The sequence below is a fragment of the Macrosteles quadrilineatus genome, unplaced genomic scaffold (assembly GCF_028750875.1).
Source record: "Macrosteles quadrilineatus isolate MER2022 unplaced genomic scaffold, UCM_ALF_1.0 Scaffold_5__1_contigs__length_97177068, whole genome shotgun sequence".
In the NCBI taxonomy this organism is placed as follows: domain Eukaryota; kingdom Metazoa; phylum Arthropoda; class Insecta; order Hemiptera; family Cicadellidae; genus Macrosteles; species Macrosteles quadrilineatus.
Genome location: NW_026542598.1, coordinates 53,704,226 through 53,721,646, shown reverse-complemented (window position 1 = coordinate 53,721,646; position 17,421 = coordinate 53,704,226). Strand labels below are relative to the sequence as shown.

The following is a 17,421-nucleotide window of genomic DNA, read 5'->3' as shown; positions in this document are numbered from 1 at the left end:
ACCGATCTAATTAATAAAAATTTATATGTATGGTGAAATAGTTTTAAATCGTGATCTCTAACATGAAAAAGTTAGCATGCGAGATTTTTGTTTGTTTTTGGGTTAGAGAGGTTTTGTCTGTGGCAAAGTTGTAGCCAAAAGTGTGATGCGTAAAATAGATATGTTTTTGAATTTTTTACAATCAGTGGTTCAATAGAACTTGGGTTGAAGAGGACGGCAAATTTAGCATTTCGCAACGCATGGAAAGAACTACATCGTACGATGCGACTGCTGAGTTGACTTTTAATTTACAGTTCTAAGAACAAGAAAAAGATGAATATACAGATCACCAGTACATTCATATTATTTATAAAACATCTTTCTGTATTACCAGCTTACATTTTTCACTTATAAGAATACACCATAAACAGGGTGTTAAAAATAAGCGGGGAGATACTTTACCTAGTATTTCCTTGGGTCAAAATAAACAGAAAATCAAGGATAACATTTTTTTCCGAAATCGTTTCGTTAACCAGATATCCACCATTTTGTATTTTTTACATACAAATATTTATCTTTGCACTTTTCCTACCGATGTTTATGAAACTTGGTATGTATGTTAAGGTAGGAGAGACCCATGTTATAAAAAAAAATTCATCTCGATTCACCCTAAAATTTCAAAATTTAACACTTAACTACAATATAATATACTTTACTACACCACAATATTTACGTATCACCATAAATCTTTAACAAAATAAAACGTTAACATTTTTAAAATCCAAAGTAAATCAATATAATATTTCTTTTTTGAAAAATATATTTTTAAAAAAGCGATGGTAAAATAACGACAGGCGAGTTTCGATCTGGGTGTTTCAGGTTTGTATCTAGGAGGATTTAACATTAATTAGGTAACATTAATGTTTAATCCTCCTAGGTTTGAACTGATTGAGAGGAATACATGAAACCGAAGGGGGAAGGTAGCAACAAGTGCACTAGTATTTACTAGTGTCCAGTTACAATTTGATGGATTTAACCAAAACCTTTTCTGTTTAACTTATTTTCAGCTGTTAAATTTCAAACGATACGTTTTTGCGACATCATTAACGTTATTATCATCATCATCGTTTGAGTTTGGGTTTGCGGCAATGCATTTTTATGAATAAAACCTTTAATTTGATACCAAACTTGACCTCTGCTGCTATCAATTGACTGTATGGACTATTAATTAACAGCTGTGTCTAAGGATTATGTCGGCCTTAGTCCCTAACAAGACAACAAGATCGCTCCACTCATCACACACTCATCTCCATTCATACTTGGCTTAAAATGCATACATGGTCGTGTGGCTTCATTGGCAACAAATAATGCAAATCAAATAGCAATATGGCATTTCCAAAGAGAAAAACATACTGTAAATTGGCTGTTACGTAAATATTGACGTTTACATGCATTGTTAATCAACTTATTAAGGATAATGTGATCTAGTTTAAAAGAAATATGACCTTTCTGTCATGACAGTAGCTGCTTAAATAGTATTTACTCTTCCAGCCAAAATATCGTGTTACTTTCAATGATGTTACCAACCCAGTGGGCCACAGTCCGTAATATAGGCCACTACAAATAATGTGTTAAGATAGGTACCATTTTAGGCAAGGTTTTTGTGTTTTGATGTTATTAGACACGATAAGAGCACACTGAACTTCTTCTGCAGATGAATAACTGTTGGAGAAATATAAACCGATTCATAAATTAATATCACAATGCGAGTTTAAACATTTTGTAACTATATGAGAAAGTTACATAGTATTTTTTAGACTGCTGCTCAGTGCACTTTAAGAATATGTTTTTTAGAGATAAATTAAATTATTTTTGTTGCTGAGTAGCGCTAGTAAACATGCACAACGCTTTTTCGTTAGCTTAATAACATTCAAAGGCTCTCTCAGAGTTCAAGAAAATAACATTGCAAATACTTCCTTTTGGACAATTCAGTAACTCTCAATAAATGTGTGTTGTTTAAAATACTATTAAAAATGAACAGCTGATTAATTAAAAAGTATTACCACCACCATGGCCAAAATGTAAACAAATCTGTGGAGGTATCTTTCAAAGGCTTCTGGGGCAGAGCCCTAAGGCAATTTACTTCGTTTTTCTTTTGATAACTCATCTACAGACCAAGACATTTCTTTGGACACCACTACTAAGTTTCTACGCCCAGTCGTTCTCTTAAATTAGTGGAGACAAAGTTTACAATTAAATATTTAGATTCTCCCATGTTAATCTTATAGGAGAAAACCCAACTGTGATGGAAGATCCAGCCCGAACTAATAAAGATTTCCAAAAAATAAAAACACTTTGCATAACTACAGATCAGGGCCATTCTTTTGACACTTTAATTATCAAAATCGGTCTAAAAATGAGGGAGGAGTTATGTTTACAAAAATCGGCTTAGCGTATTATATATATAGATAGATAGATAGATGGTAATAATGGATGGTAAATTTATTAAGAAAAACAGTACGTTTTTGAATGAGAATTGCCCATAATATCACGTTTCACAAAATAAGGTGTCCAATTTTCTTTATAAAACTCAAAATGTTCAGGCAGTAAAAAACTTCACCATTTTATCTAAGCCTATAAATAGTAATATAAAAGAACATTTAAACTAAATTATTTGACCAGTTTAACCAAACCAAGCCACCTTGAAAAATATCCGTTAAATATGGGTTTCTTCATTATTTATTACCATTTCGGGACTTAGTTTCCACAATTTAATTAAATTATTGTATTTCAGTCACCAACAATGGATGAGGTAATCGTTGAAACAGCGAAATCAATGAATAAATAACTCAAGTTAACCTGTTGATTTAAGATTTGTACAAATGTTTTTTCATACAAGAACGGTTTATCGCAAGAATAAATAGTTTAACCTTTACATGTATATATCACTGAAAAGAAAAACTTTTAAAACGTTATATTACAACAACACTGGATTATAGGCAATTTTTAATTAGGTACTTGGTTTTGAGTTTGGAAACCTAAACTATATTAAAATATTGCAATCCAGCTGTCCGTTTCCGAGAGATAGAAGTATGTAACAAAATATGTTCCAACTGCATAATAAGAGTTGACAGCATATTTCCTATCCAGTCAAAAGAATTAGAGAAAACTTTAAATGGGGAACATTCCTTTATTTTCTGTGGCAGTTAAAAATATGATTTTGGTATTTTGAAATTCAGCCGCAATTTTCCAAAATGGCGGCCAACTTTGAAATTTCTTGTGAAACACCCTATATTTGATCATGTTTTAGGATAGAATATGCAATTTAAAACAAATTTTACCCTTGACATTTTTTCGATAAACCCAATCGTTTAGGAGTTACAGCCTATGGTAAAATGACTTCCGGTGTACATTTTACATCATGTAGCGCCTAAATAGGTTTATAGCGAAAATGTAAGGAGTAAAAAAGTCTTAAAATTGCATCCACATTCCAAAAAGACCATAGCCTAATTTTTTTTTAAATATTAATTATATTATTTCAATAATGGCGGTCATTTTCTAAAAGGGCGGCAAACTTGAAAAGTGGAAAACTGTTTATTTTATAGTCTTTATGGAATGTAGATGTAATTCTATGACTAATTTACTTTTTGCAATTTTGCTCTAAACTTACTCGTTTAGGAGCTACATGATGTAAAATGTACACCGGAAGTCATTTTTCCATAGGCTGTAACTCCTAAACGAGTGGGTTTACCGAAAAAGTATCAAGGATAAAAAAAATTTTAAATTGCATATTATATCCGAAAGCATGATAAAATATGGATGTTCCAGAATAAATTTCAAAAGTTGGCCGCCATTTTGGAAAATGGCAGCTGGATTTCAAAAAAACTAAATTCATATTTTTAACTGCCACACAAAATAAAGGAATGTAATGTTTTCTCCCCCATTTAATGTTTTCTCTAATACTTACCATTTCCGATACCCAATGGTGGCCTCCTTGAGTTGATCACCCTGTATATATGAATTTGAACGGATCGTGTTTTTGGCCTCTAGGGACCTCAAAACGAAAAATTAAATCGGTCCCGGGTCCAGGTGTTACCATGAGTACTACGGTAATAGCTTATTCCCTATATGAGAAATCCGCTAAAAACCTAATAGTTCTGTAGAATAACTAGCTGTACCCACTGGCTTTGCCCCGTTTAACTTATTAATTTTCAAGATGAGCTCGTTCGCATGGCTCAATCACGTCCTGGTTGAAGTTAGTTCGCTACGCTCACTCACCTTTAGGTTGAAGGTCATTCGCTACGCTCACTCACCTTTTGGTTGCAAATTAGCTGTTGTCATAAATTGTTTAATTGACACAGCTGTTAAGATTCATTAATTCCTTTTAAATATGAAAAATCATAAGGTTAACATGGGAAACTAGCCACTGGGGCGAAGCTCGAATGCCCTATCATAATAAAAATTACTCAGTTTTCCTATTTAATTCCCAAAGAATCGGTGTACAGTATCGAATTTCAGCCTCCTAGGTAAATGGGAAGTGGGAGAATTAGTGATGATGAGTGAGTGAGAGTGAGTGTGTCAGTGAGGGCTTTGCCTTTTATAAGTATACATAGCACATTCAACCAGCTGCTAGTTAAAACAAATTATATTGGACTAAAACAAATCGATGATTACAAAGAATACTTTAAAAAAATAATTTGAACATCCTACTACTGTATTTTACTACGCATATTTAATTAATCTGCCATCCTCGTACCGAAGAATTAAATGTATCAATGGTCAGCATTACACATAGTATAAATAAGCCAACCATAAGTATGTATTTGAATTTTCTTCCAAATGCTGAATTTGTGTCACAAATGCTGAATGTTACAGCTGTTATGTTAAGCAAATTATATTGTACTAAAAGCTAGCTAGAAGCATTGACTTATTGGAGAAGGTTAGCATCGGCTGCTAGACTTTTTAAAAACTAAAACTTAATTTATAAAAAACTGGGACACTAATTTTAAATTATAGCTTTGAAATTCCCTAGTTCTCAAAATTGTCTTTCTTTCAACACAAAACTAATGAAAATCCATCGTCTGGTTGATTCAGAATCGTGAAAAAACCCCATTTACGTTTTAATAATATATATGATAGTTTGGACAGGTTTCAACCCTTCCGAGGCGTAATACATTTACACAGTTTATATGTAGACTACATTATAACTCATAAAATAGTTCTACAATTAAATGGATCTCCTTTTACAAACGTATATAATAACCAGAAATTTTCAGATCGTCCTTGCGGGTATTTTATGCCACAAATTTTGACGAAAGGCTATACCTATTTACAGTGTTGACCAAACATTTGGCAAGAAGCATTAATAGAAGCTATGTACCAAATATGATAATTTTAGCTCTATTCTAATTATGACAAAACACGAAGTAACTAAAAGCGAGTTTTGTTGGTGTAATAAGCGTTGCAGGAGGTCTACTTTACACTGAATCGACGTTCACTTTTATTGCTTTTGATCTTCCGACACTGTTGACTCAGCGAAACTGAACTTGTATTTTACCGTATTTCGTTATATTAAAACTGCTGTTGCATTAGGTCAAATTCCCAATAAGTCAATTGCTTTAACATAGACCACGTTTTTAGCTCGGACTGTATTATTTGACTTACTGGGACTTTTGATCTACAGACACTGCAAACATTGTAGTTTTTGACCTAGCGGCACAGGTATAAATTATTTGATCTTCCGGGACTGTTGACTTCCAGCAACATTCCCATTATTTCTATCTCAGTGTTGTATTGGGAATGTTGCTGGAAGTCAACAGTCCCGGAAGATCAATTAATTTATACCTGTGCCGCTAGGTCAAAAACTACAATGTTTGCAGTGTCTGTAGATCAAAAGTCCCAGTAAGTCAAATAATACAGTCCGAGCTAAAAACGTGGTCTATGTTAAAGCAATTGACTTATTGGGAATTTGACCTAATGCAACAGCAGTTTTAATATAACGAAATACGGTAAAATACAAGTTCAGTTTCGCCGAGTCAACAGTGCCGGAAGATCAAAAGCAATAAAAGTGAACGTCGATTCAGTGTAAAGTAGACCTCCCGCAACGCTTACTACACCAACAAAACTCGCTTTTAGTTACTTCGTGTTTTGTCATAATTAGAATAGAGCTAAAATTATCATATTTGGTACATAGCTTATCTATTAATGCTTCTTGCCAACTGTTTGGTCAACACTGTAAATAGGTATAGTTTATGTAATGAAAAGCCTTTCGTCAAAATTTGTGGCATGAAATACACGCAAGGACGATCTGAAAATTTCTGGTTATTATATACGTTTGTAAAAGGAGACCCATTTAATTTTAGAACTATTTTATGAGTTATAATGTAGTCTACACATTAACTGTGTAAATGTATTACGCCTCGGAAGGGTTGAAACCTGTCCAAACTATCATATATATTATTAAAACGTAAATGGGGGTTTTTCACATTCTGAATCAACCAGTCGACGGATTTTCATTATTTTTGTGTTGAAAGAAAGATAATTTTGAGAACTAGGGAATGTAAAAAGCCATAATTATAATTAAGGGTCCCAGTTTTTTAGAAATTAAGTTTTAATTTTTTTTAAGTCTAGCAGCCGACGCTAACCTTAAGCTAGCTTTTAGTACAATATAATTTGCTTAACATAACAGCTGTATACATTCAGCATTTGTGACACAAATTCAGCATTTGGAAACAAATTTAAAGACATATTTAGAGTTGACCTATTTATTCTATGTGTAATGCTGACCATTGATACATTCAATTCTTAGGTATGAGGATGGCAGATTAATTAAATATGCATAGTAAAATTGTAGTATGTTCAAGTGATTTTTTAAAGGAATCTTTGTTCTCATTGATTTGTTTTAGTCCCATATAATTTGTTTTAACTAACAGCTGGTTGAATGTAATATTGTTCTATATAACTATTAGGTTTTTGGCGAATTTCCCATATAGGGAATAAGCTATTACCGTAGTACTTATGGTAACACCTGGGCCCGGGACCGATTAAATTTTTCGTTTTGAGGTCCCTAGAGGCCAAAAACACCATCCGTTCAAATTCATATATACAGGGTGATCAACTCAAGGAGGCCACCATTGGGAAATCGGAAACGGTAAGAATTAGAGAAAACTTTAAATGGGGGACATTCCTTTATTTTTTGTGGCAGTTAAAAATGTGATTTTAGTTTTTTGATCATGTTTTTGGATAGAATATGCAATTTAAAAACTTTTTTAGCCTTGACATTATTTTGATAAACCCACTCGTTTAGGAGTACAGCCTATGGAAAAATGACTTCCGGTGTACATTTTACATCATGTAGCTCCTAAACGAGTAAGTTTAGAGCAAAATTGTAAAAAGTAAATTAGTCTTAGAATTGCATCTACATTCCTTAAAGACTAAAAAACAACAAGTTTTCCACTTTTCAAGTTTGCCGCCATTTTTTTAATACAGTAATATAATTCATATTTTTAATGAATTTTATGGTCTTTTTGGAATGTGGATGCAATTGTAAGACTTTTTTACTCTTCGCATTTTAGCTATAAACTTACTTGTTTAGGAGCTACATGATGTAAAATGTACACCGGAAGTCATTTTTCCATATGCTGTAACTCCTAAACGAGTGGGTTTATCGAAAAAATGTCAAGGATAAAAAAGTTTTTAAATTGCCTATTCTATCTGAAAATGATATAAGCAACGGTTCTTGCAATTTATTGTTTATTGTTTTTTAGAGTTGTTTCGGACTTACTCACACTCGTATAAGGTTGTCCACATTTGTCAATGATAATGTAGACATGTTACACCCGTTGTCACGAATATGTTTACAAGTTTTCCGACTGTTTTTGAATAGCGATACATTTTTTCACATACTTAAGAACCACCTGATTTCGTGCATTACATGTTCGTCTCAATTTTATTTGCTTTAGTAGGCATTCTTTTGGTTGATGAGGACTTCAATAGGTCCTTTGCTCATGAAATATATTACTTAATTAATTTTTATTGTTTGGTAAAATGGATTAAATTATCCAGCAAACCCAAATAGAAATAGTAAATATAGTATTTCAAAAAAATCAGTAACATGTTAATAATGTAGCCTACATTATTTCCTTGAATTGCATAACAGCAATTAATTGAGCTGATCCTTATATAAATAAATCAATATGTTCTTCATAGGCATAACATGGGTTCTTTAAGAGCCACTGGGTCTGAGCCCAAGGGATTTTAAAACGTAATGTTGGTTTGCAAATGTACGTGACACGCTCTTTCTAATGAGACATGAATGGTCAAAATCGCCTAAGAAATGCGGAAGAGTTCAACGGAAAAATTTCGTGTTGGCGTTACAGTATGGTTGAAAAGTCCTGGATTGGCTATATTTTTTTTAACAATATAGATAAAGTAGTGAGACTTGGTATATCAATAATAGCCATAAATATCTACTGTCTTAAGCTATTATCACTTTTTTATCCCTTAAGGGGGGTGGACCACAAAGACTAAGACAAAATTCTTATATAATTTTAATACTATTTTACCTGTTTTTGAAATGGCGACCATACAAATGTATGCATTTTAAGCCAAGTATGAATGGAGATGAGTGTGATGAGTGGGCTGTAGGCGGAAAAATACGAACAAACTAAACTATTTATTAACAAAACTTTTTTTGTGTTGAAATTTAAAGACAATGGTCTCAAACTCTACACCGAATAATGCTAATTCATAATGGTTATTATATCTATGATCGATAATGTAGCCATGTTGCTTTGAAATGGTGACCATACAAATGGATGCATTTTAAGCCAAGTATGAATGGAGATGAGTGTGGGGTGAGTGGAGCGATGTTGTTGTCCTGTTTGTGACTAAGGCCGACATAATCCTTAGACACAGCTGTTAATTAATAGTGCATACAGTCAATTAATAGCAGCAGAGGTCAAGTTTGGTATCAAATTAAAGGTTTTATTCATAAAAATACATTGCCGCAAACCCAAACTCAAACGATGATGATGATAAGTCGCTAAAACGTATAGTTTGAAATTTAACAGCTGAAAATAAGTGAAATAGAAAAGGTTTTGGTTAAATCCATCAAATTGTAATTGGACACTAGTAAATACTAGTGAACTTGTTGCTACCTATCCCCCCTTCGGTTTCATGTATTCCTCTCAATCAGTTCAAACCTAGGAGGATTAAACATTAATGTTAATTAATGTTAAATCCTCCTAGATTCAAACCTGAAACACCCAGATCGAAACTCGCCTGTCGTTATTTTACCATCGCCTTTTTTTAAAATATATTTTTCAAAAAAGAAATATTATATTGATTTACTTTGGATTTTAAAAATGTTAACGTTTTATTTTGTTAAAGATTTATGGTGATAAGTAAATATTGTGGTGTAGTAAAGTATATTATATTGTAGTTTATTATGTATTCTTATAAGTGAAAAATGTAAGCTGGTAATAAAGAAAGATGTTTTATAAATAATATGAATGTACTGGTGATCTGTATATTCATCTTTTTCTTGTCCTTAACTATAAATTAAAAGTCCACTCAGCAGTCGCATCGTACGATGTAGTTCTTTCCATGCGTTGCGAAATGCTAAATTTGCCGTCCTCTTCAACCCAAGTTATCTACTGAACCACTGATTGTAAAAAATTCAAAGAAATATATTTTACGCATCACACTTTTGGCTACAACTTTGCCACAAACAAAACCTCTCTAACCCAAAAACAAACAAAAAATCTCGCATGCTAACTTTTTCATGTTAGAAACCACGATTTAAAACTATTTCACCGTACAAATCAATTTTTATTAATTAGATCGGTAAATAGTTTAAAGTTCCAACAAAATAGTCATCGAGTAGGACTAACCAAGAAGCTCTGTGCCAAATTTCAAAATTTTAGCACAGCTTTAAGTACACCAAAACACGAAATTATTGAAGTCATGCGTCGAGAGGACTATCGTTGTTTTTAACAGATTATACTTTTGACCTTCCGGCACTGTTGACTCAGCGAAACTGAACTTATATTTTATCTTATTTCGTTATATTAAAACTGCTGTTGCATTAGGTCAAATTCCCAATAAGTCAATTGCATTAACATAGACTACGTTTTTAGCCCGGACTGTACTATTTGACTTACTGGGATTTTTGATCTACAGACACTGCAAACATTGTAGTTTTTGACCTAGCGGCACAGGTATAAATTATTTGACCTTCTGGGACTGTTGACTTTCTGCAACGCGTCCGTTGTATTTACATTGATATTACTACACAGCTGTTTGCATTGTTGTATTCTTGTTAAATCAATATCTGAGGTACCAGTAGAAGCTCAATCTTATCTTGTTATTTCAATTATTTTAGCACAATATTAGCGTATTTTTGCATGATTTTAGCACGTAAAATAGTAAAACCGAATCGAACGTTTTATTTGAATACTATATTGCTCATACTCTCATTTTACTACAAAATAGTAAAATGTGTCCTAAAATAGTTGAGAAACATTTAGCCAGCATTGCACTTAAGAGAACCGCAAATGAATCACAACAAAACATGCTTCCGAATTCACAATCAAGAAAACTACTTAAAGTTCTTAAGACAATGACAAACAATGTTCGTATGCATTATGTGTCTTATCGACAACATGACCACATAGAGTTGGTTAGGCTTAATGATTCATACATATGCGTGTTGTCATACAACATTCACATCAACAATACAACGACGCAGCGACCCGTTGTCACTACCGCTTTGAGTTGGTCTTTGCATATAAAATGACAATTGACCAACAGTTAAGGAAGAATGACTCCTTAGTTATAAATAAGGGGGGTGTAACATTTGGCTGGCGCCAATGTCTTAAGAGGTGCTAGATACAAATTGTTCATCAGGGTAAACAATTCATTTGAATATGCTTTGTTTAGTTGTGAGGATTGATAATTTATGCTACTAAAAAAAACATCCTTAGCAATACGAGTTTAGGTCTACGTTTTACAAAAAAATGTAAATGGATTAACTTATTGTTATCCAGTAGTTGGTTTGAGAAGAAGGTTTGTTATCCAGTAGTTGGTTAACAAGAAAACAGGCTTAAAACAGGCAAATGCGATCAATAATTTTGTTAAAGAGGGGTCCATGGTTCTGCACTTGGTCAGATAACAGAAAGAAAATAAACCTTTTTGGCACGTAACTATTATAGCATTGGTAAACGTCCAGACGATGTGAAGAAAAGCGAAACAACACTTTTAGTACAGTAAAAAAAGATACTGACATATCAACCTAACTAATAATAACAAAAATTAACTCTAATTGCGTACGTACTCATAAACACTGTGTGGTATTTCCCCTTAAACTAAAGTAAATTTCCTTCTTTTCAATAACAATAATAGCCGTAGTTGGTTAGTGAGTTATAACACAGACAAGGGAAACAAAAGCTAACTTTTATTATAAACTAGCTAATAATAAGTTACTACAGAATGAAGTAATACGAACAAATAATCACACCTGGTTCTAATAAGGTAATAAATTGAAAAAATAACAAACAAATAAGTACAGCTGAGGTATTTTTAACATTAGGTACATGGAAAGATGGAAAGTTCCCTTTAGAAAGGGATGAAATAATGGATAGTTTTGCGCAAGGTTTCTCGTCATGACGAACATTTTAAGTAGCCTATATGGTTTATGGGGGTGTGACTTCTCAAAAGTTCATGGGCACGTTCACATTTATATATGGATTCTTGTTTGTTATTAAACATTGTACACTAGTCAATTATAACTGAGTCTTGCCCGCCTCGAAGAAATAACCTTTGGTAGATAGGATTTGTTCCTCAGGTTATTCTGGGAGTAACCAAACAGGAAAGGACCTTTGTTTAAACCCGTCTGGCAATTATCAGTCTAAACTCAACAACTCTCTCTTCTACCTATGATGACAACAATTTCTTCTTTGAAAGTTTACATTGAATAGCGTTGGTTTGTTTGTCGGAAGATCCTATTTAATCTCCAAAATTCCAGTTAATCAAATTGTAAATATTGTAATATACGAAAAGGATTATCTTTGTATCACTAGTACTAGATTAAAATGCAACTAGCCTATTTTAAAGGTGTATTTAGAAAACTACAATGAATTAAAGGTGAGTGCCTTATTTATTTTTATTTTTTAAAGTATATTTTTTACTGACTGAGATCAGCTGTTTCTTTTAAGTGGGACCATTAAAAAACCCAACGATTGGAAACAGCTGAGTTTCTAACCATAAAAAACTACCATTTTACCAAACTACCATTAAGTACCATTTTCAAAATCGCACCAGCTTTTTTCTCGATTATGGTGTGAAAAGCTATCTTCAATAGTTCACTGAATGTAAAGTACACAAGTCACGTAGAAACTGGCTCAATAAAACGTTGATTGGCTAAATTACTTTGTAAAATAAGCAAGTTGAATGCCACAGACAATATTCCACTTCCATGTCTTACATTAAACCATCGATCAAATTGCGTGTTCTAAACAAAGAAAAACCATGAGTCAGTTACCAAAACAGGTTAACATGCCTCAATATTTAATTGATAACTATTAAACTTGTTTGCGATTATTTTGAGCCTACTGTACTTACTTATTCTCCGGAAGCAAAAGTCTAGTACAATCCAAATCTCACGAAATACAAAATGCTTTACATGATGGAAATAGTGGAATATATCTATACTTCAATCGTCAAATCGCGAGCTGTCAACCAAACATTGATCCACCCATTTAGTGTCGATCCACGATCGACTTAAGAGGAAGTTTTGTATAGTTAGCGACTCCAGCTAAATCCAGACAACTATTTTGGAATGCAACTCTGAGAGCACACGCATGCGCTAATCCAAAGTCGATGAAATGTTTATTTTGACATTTTGATCGCTTAGTGATTGTTTTGAAGACAGGCAATCGTGAATGCCAATGATCGTGATCGCGATTGTATACCTTCCAAACTCTTTGATGCTGCTCAAAATCGAAAATTAAAAATAGGTAACAACAAATCTATTGGCCGCAACAGCAATTAATTATTGTCAGAACCGATGGTAAGTGTTTTTTGTCGTATGGCCCTTCAAAATTTAAATCTCATCGTAAATTAGAAATTTAGTACTTTTTTAAGAATATTTATGTAATGCCTAGAAAGTAATAATACCACAGACACGAATATGGCTACTCTCTGTGATAATACTACTGAAGTTAAATTGTAGTTCAGTATTCCTTGGGGATCAATATATTATTTTAACTGAATATGGCAAAATAATAGAATAATTAATAGATTTCATAAACTAAAATGGATATTCAGTGAACCTATTATAGTAAAAAATCGGATATATTTTTAGTTTTCATTTATTTTAAATCAAAGTTTTAAATCAATTTGACCCATGACTACGAATATAAGTAAAATAATCTAAAATCTTTATCATTGACCAACCTAATCGCACATAACGACGACACTCCTATAATCTAATTGATAAAAATAAAAAGTGGTAAAATTACAAGTTTTGACACCGCATCCCAGAGAGAGATTCATATACAGAACAAATTCAAATAACTTTGTCACATAGAACTATATCGTATTTGCATGTTAAGTGATGGGATCCTACCTGTTTTGATCAGCTGTGAGGTATGTTGTCGTACCGTGTCTTCAGATCGACTGCAAGCAATCCCCTACATACATGTACAGAACAGCTGGTCGCCGATAGAATGCGCGCGCATCGCAGATACCACTTCTTATCACTCCACCGTCCGTCGCCTCGTGCCTTCACTACTTTGAGTGTCATGCACTTAACTTGGTGACAATCACACATTCACGTAAATGAGTGGTTACAATTAATTCGCAACAATGGTAAATAGTTTTAACTAGGAACATAAGAAAGTCGTCCTAAATAATAAGCTACTGTACTAAAAGCAATGACTGGGCACAGACTTTAAAAATAGATAGTAAAACAGCCAAAATGTATATGAAAAATAGTCCTAGAATATATCACAAGAAGAAAGTATAACAATTTGTGATAACAGAGGAATCTTCGACACAATAACCAGGAAACAAACGAGATGGTGTGTCAATCATTGAGTTAACTTGCTTCTCCTGTATTATTAACAAGAGGACTTGTTTCCCTAAAATACAAACTAGCCATTAAAACATTATTGTTAATTCGATATTTTGAAAAAAAAAACTTTAGGGTCACAGTAAAACTTAAACTAAACTTTCAAAAAATCCAAAATACGTAGTTTTTAAATGGTTAAATAACAAAACATACAACGTACAATAACGTCCGCTAACGTCGCTACAAAAACAGGACCGAGACAATTTATTGTCTCCAGCAGATCCATAAGGACGACTGATATGTTAGGGAGCATTTTCAGTCTATGCTTTAATTTATCATGGTATCACGATTTTATTTCAGTGCACTTCTAAAAGGAAATAAGCCCCCTCAATAATCTTACTGGCCTTAGAATTGTTCTCAGCCGATCCATAAGGATGATAGTCCAGTCAAATGGGGTTTAAAAAGGGTTTGAAGTGGAAAGTTTACAGGTAATTGTTATTTAGAGCTCACTTTATATATTTGGTGGTGCTGAACACGAATCTGAAGTTGTCCAACAAATCTATTTCGGCAAATATGAGAAAATACAAAAAAAATCTTTATAGTCTAAGCAAACAAAAAACAGACACATGGGTCGTTAGTAAATTGCAAGAAAATGTGTCATGGCTTTATTTTGTAGTGTTGGGTGTGCATGTTTGAAATACTACAAGTTATACTAAAAGTTGGGCAAAATCGATGCACTGGAAACCCCCTAAAATCACGACTACAAATTAATTGTAGCTATTCCCAACATTAGACAAATAAAAAAATTACCACATGAATTTGTTATGGACGTTTTTTTGAGAAATTGACTTGAGACCACCATCGATATTTATTGGGTGTTAGTCCTTCATTTCGATAGGGAACGCGTTTTTGGTCGCCAAAATATAAATGATTTTTTTATGTAATGATAGCGTTGTGACACATTATTATAAACTAGATTTTCACGCTGATTTCAATGCCGAAATCCATTAAATATATTTTTTTCGTTTTGAAGATATATTCAAACAAAAACTCTCCCCCATACATTTCTTATGGACGTTTCGTACGTTTGTAGATTTTTAAAGATTATTTTTCTTATATCGTATTACATCTTATATTCCTATAAACTTTTCACTTCCAAATACCTTTTACTGGACCATGACTAATATAGTAAGTTTTATCATTTCACTTTCCACAGCAATGATTTCACACGATGTGAGCGTATGTGCGACAAAGGCATTTCTGTTACATTGTTGCAATCACGTGACTCATGATTGTTACAATCACGTGACCAGGTAGGCCGACCACGTGTATTTGTTATCAGTCACGACCCACTAGTGATAACACCTGTGTCTTATCACTGCATTGTTAACAGCTTTAACAGCTCGTCTGCTACTAACAATGTTAACAACTCCGAGAATCGATCATCCATCTTGTACTCTGTATGCTTTGTAGTTGTAGTTTTCCTCTTACCCGAGTACCAGCATTACTATACTGTAAATAGGAATGAATGATACAAAATTTAGCAATAGGTTAAACAGTTAGTTTTTTTAGGTTAGAATTTTTATTACCTACTTTTTGAATTGGTTTCATTGTCAATTGTGTACACCAATCTTAATTTAGTGAGCATAAGCCAATGGCCATACAATTTAAGCAAAATTTGGAATCACTGAAATAGGTTTGTTAAATAAATATGAATATTTTTTTATGAGACATCATAATATTAAAACGACACCTAAAAATTTTAAATTCCATTTTTGCTTAAAAAAAGATTTTTGTAGGCTATATATTTTTAAATTTTTTTTGTAAGGGAATCTTGGTATTTTTAAGTATCATTAATCCCAATTCCAATGACCAATGAGTCAACTCCGCTTTGGCACTTGGGATCATACTAGCAAACTTGAGTTTTGAAGGCGAGCTCTTTATCCAATCAACTACTCAGACTAAAGTTTTGCCTGGACAGAGAAATTCTTAAAAGGAGAAACACAACTTAAACTAACTATGTACCGGTAGTTATAGGTTTAGGTTAGTATCTTTAAGCTTCCAAAACAACACAAAAGGTTTATAGTTGTTCATAAATCATGTTTATCTTTATTCCTCATGTTATCTACCTACTATTTTACTAAATAATACATTTCTGCAATCACAAGAACTAGAATATTTTCTTCCTTGAACATTTTTTTAAGTCTTCAATGTTTCTTTTAATAGGTAAGCTATTGTTCCATCCAGACAACATAATTATGTCACATAATGTACATTATGTGTAATATGTAATGTTAATTGTGGTTGGTAAATAAATTGACCGATTTTATAATTTTATATTTTTTAAGGTCTGAAAATAATTTATTGGACTCGAGAAGAGGATTCACATGAAATGTTTTATAGGGACAACGCAGGATTTAATATCGTATACTGTATCACAGTTAACCCCTACAATCTATTTGGAAGAAAAACAACAATGAAGGTGGTTGACCCTAAATAAATAAAGACAGCCTTGGTTATTTATAGTTTAATGTTTTTATAAGTATATAAACCTATTCCATGAAATTCTACACGTATGTACCAAGTTTCGTGGCAATCGGTTCAGCGGTGTCTGAGTTTATCACTGCCAAATATATATACAAACATCCTCTTTTATACTTATAGATATCAATATAAATTCTAAGAAATCATTTATACTCATTCTCTAATTGATCAAGATCAAAAATATTGTTATTTTAATAAGTTAATTTTTTCTTCAGTTTAGCCTATATTTTTATTTTGTTATCCTTTGTGTTTAGCAGTTTGATCAAGAAGGATATAATATATTTTTTAGATAAATTATCTTTATACAGGGTGGCGCATAAAGAACGCATGGATTTGAGTTGAGTGGTAAGAGCAATAAAAGCGTCCGTGGAGGGACTGGGCCTGGTTGTTTTGTAGGTTAGGGCGTCCAGTTTTAGTAGTAATGGTGCAATCAACCTGACGCATCGCGTTTTTGCTGTAGAACATTTATTAAAAAATAATGAATCTTATACAACTGTTCAATGGCTTCTCCGTGCATAGTTCAATGGTTCAAAACAAAACCCCATCGCAACACAATACTTTGTTGGATAGCTCCTTTTCGCACAATTGAATCAGTTATGAAGCAGAAGTGGTTTGGTTGTCCTTGCACGGCGCGAACTCCACAAAATGTCGACAGAGTAAGGGCGTCTGTTACACTAGGCGATGCGCTCCAACTGTGTGCTTGTCTTGACGCTCGTTGCAGGGCAACCTGAAAGACGAGTTAAAATTTCATCCTTACAAAATTATGATCGAACAGAAGATTTATGAACGTGATTACGAAAATGGAAACTGTTTTGAGAGAATGGTTG

General features: G+C 33.0%; 1 protein-coding gene across 1 annotated transcript in view; it reads right to left on the bottom strand.

The window, feature by feature from the left end:
* Positions 1 to 13,738, bottom strand: part of LOC128994613 (glutamine synthetase 2 cytoplasmic) — a 62,014-nt gene extending 48,276 nt beyond the window's left edge. Inside the window, exon 1 of the mRNA XM_054419279.1 lies at positions 13,607 to 13,738. The gene's annotated coding sequence lies outside the window, so the exon portion shown is untranslated. The remainder of the gene's footprint in view (positions 1 to 13,606) is intronic.
* Between the last annotated feature and the right edge of the window lie 3,683 nt (positions 13,739 to 17,421).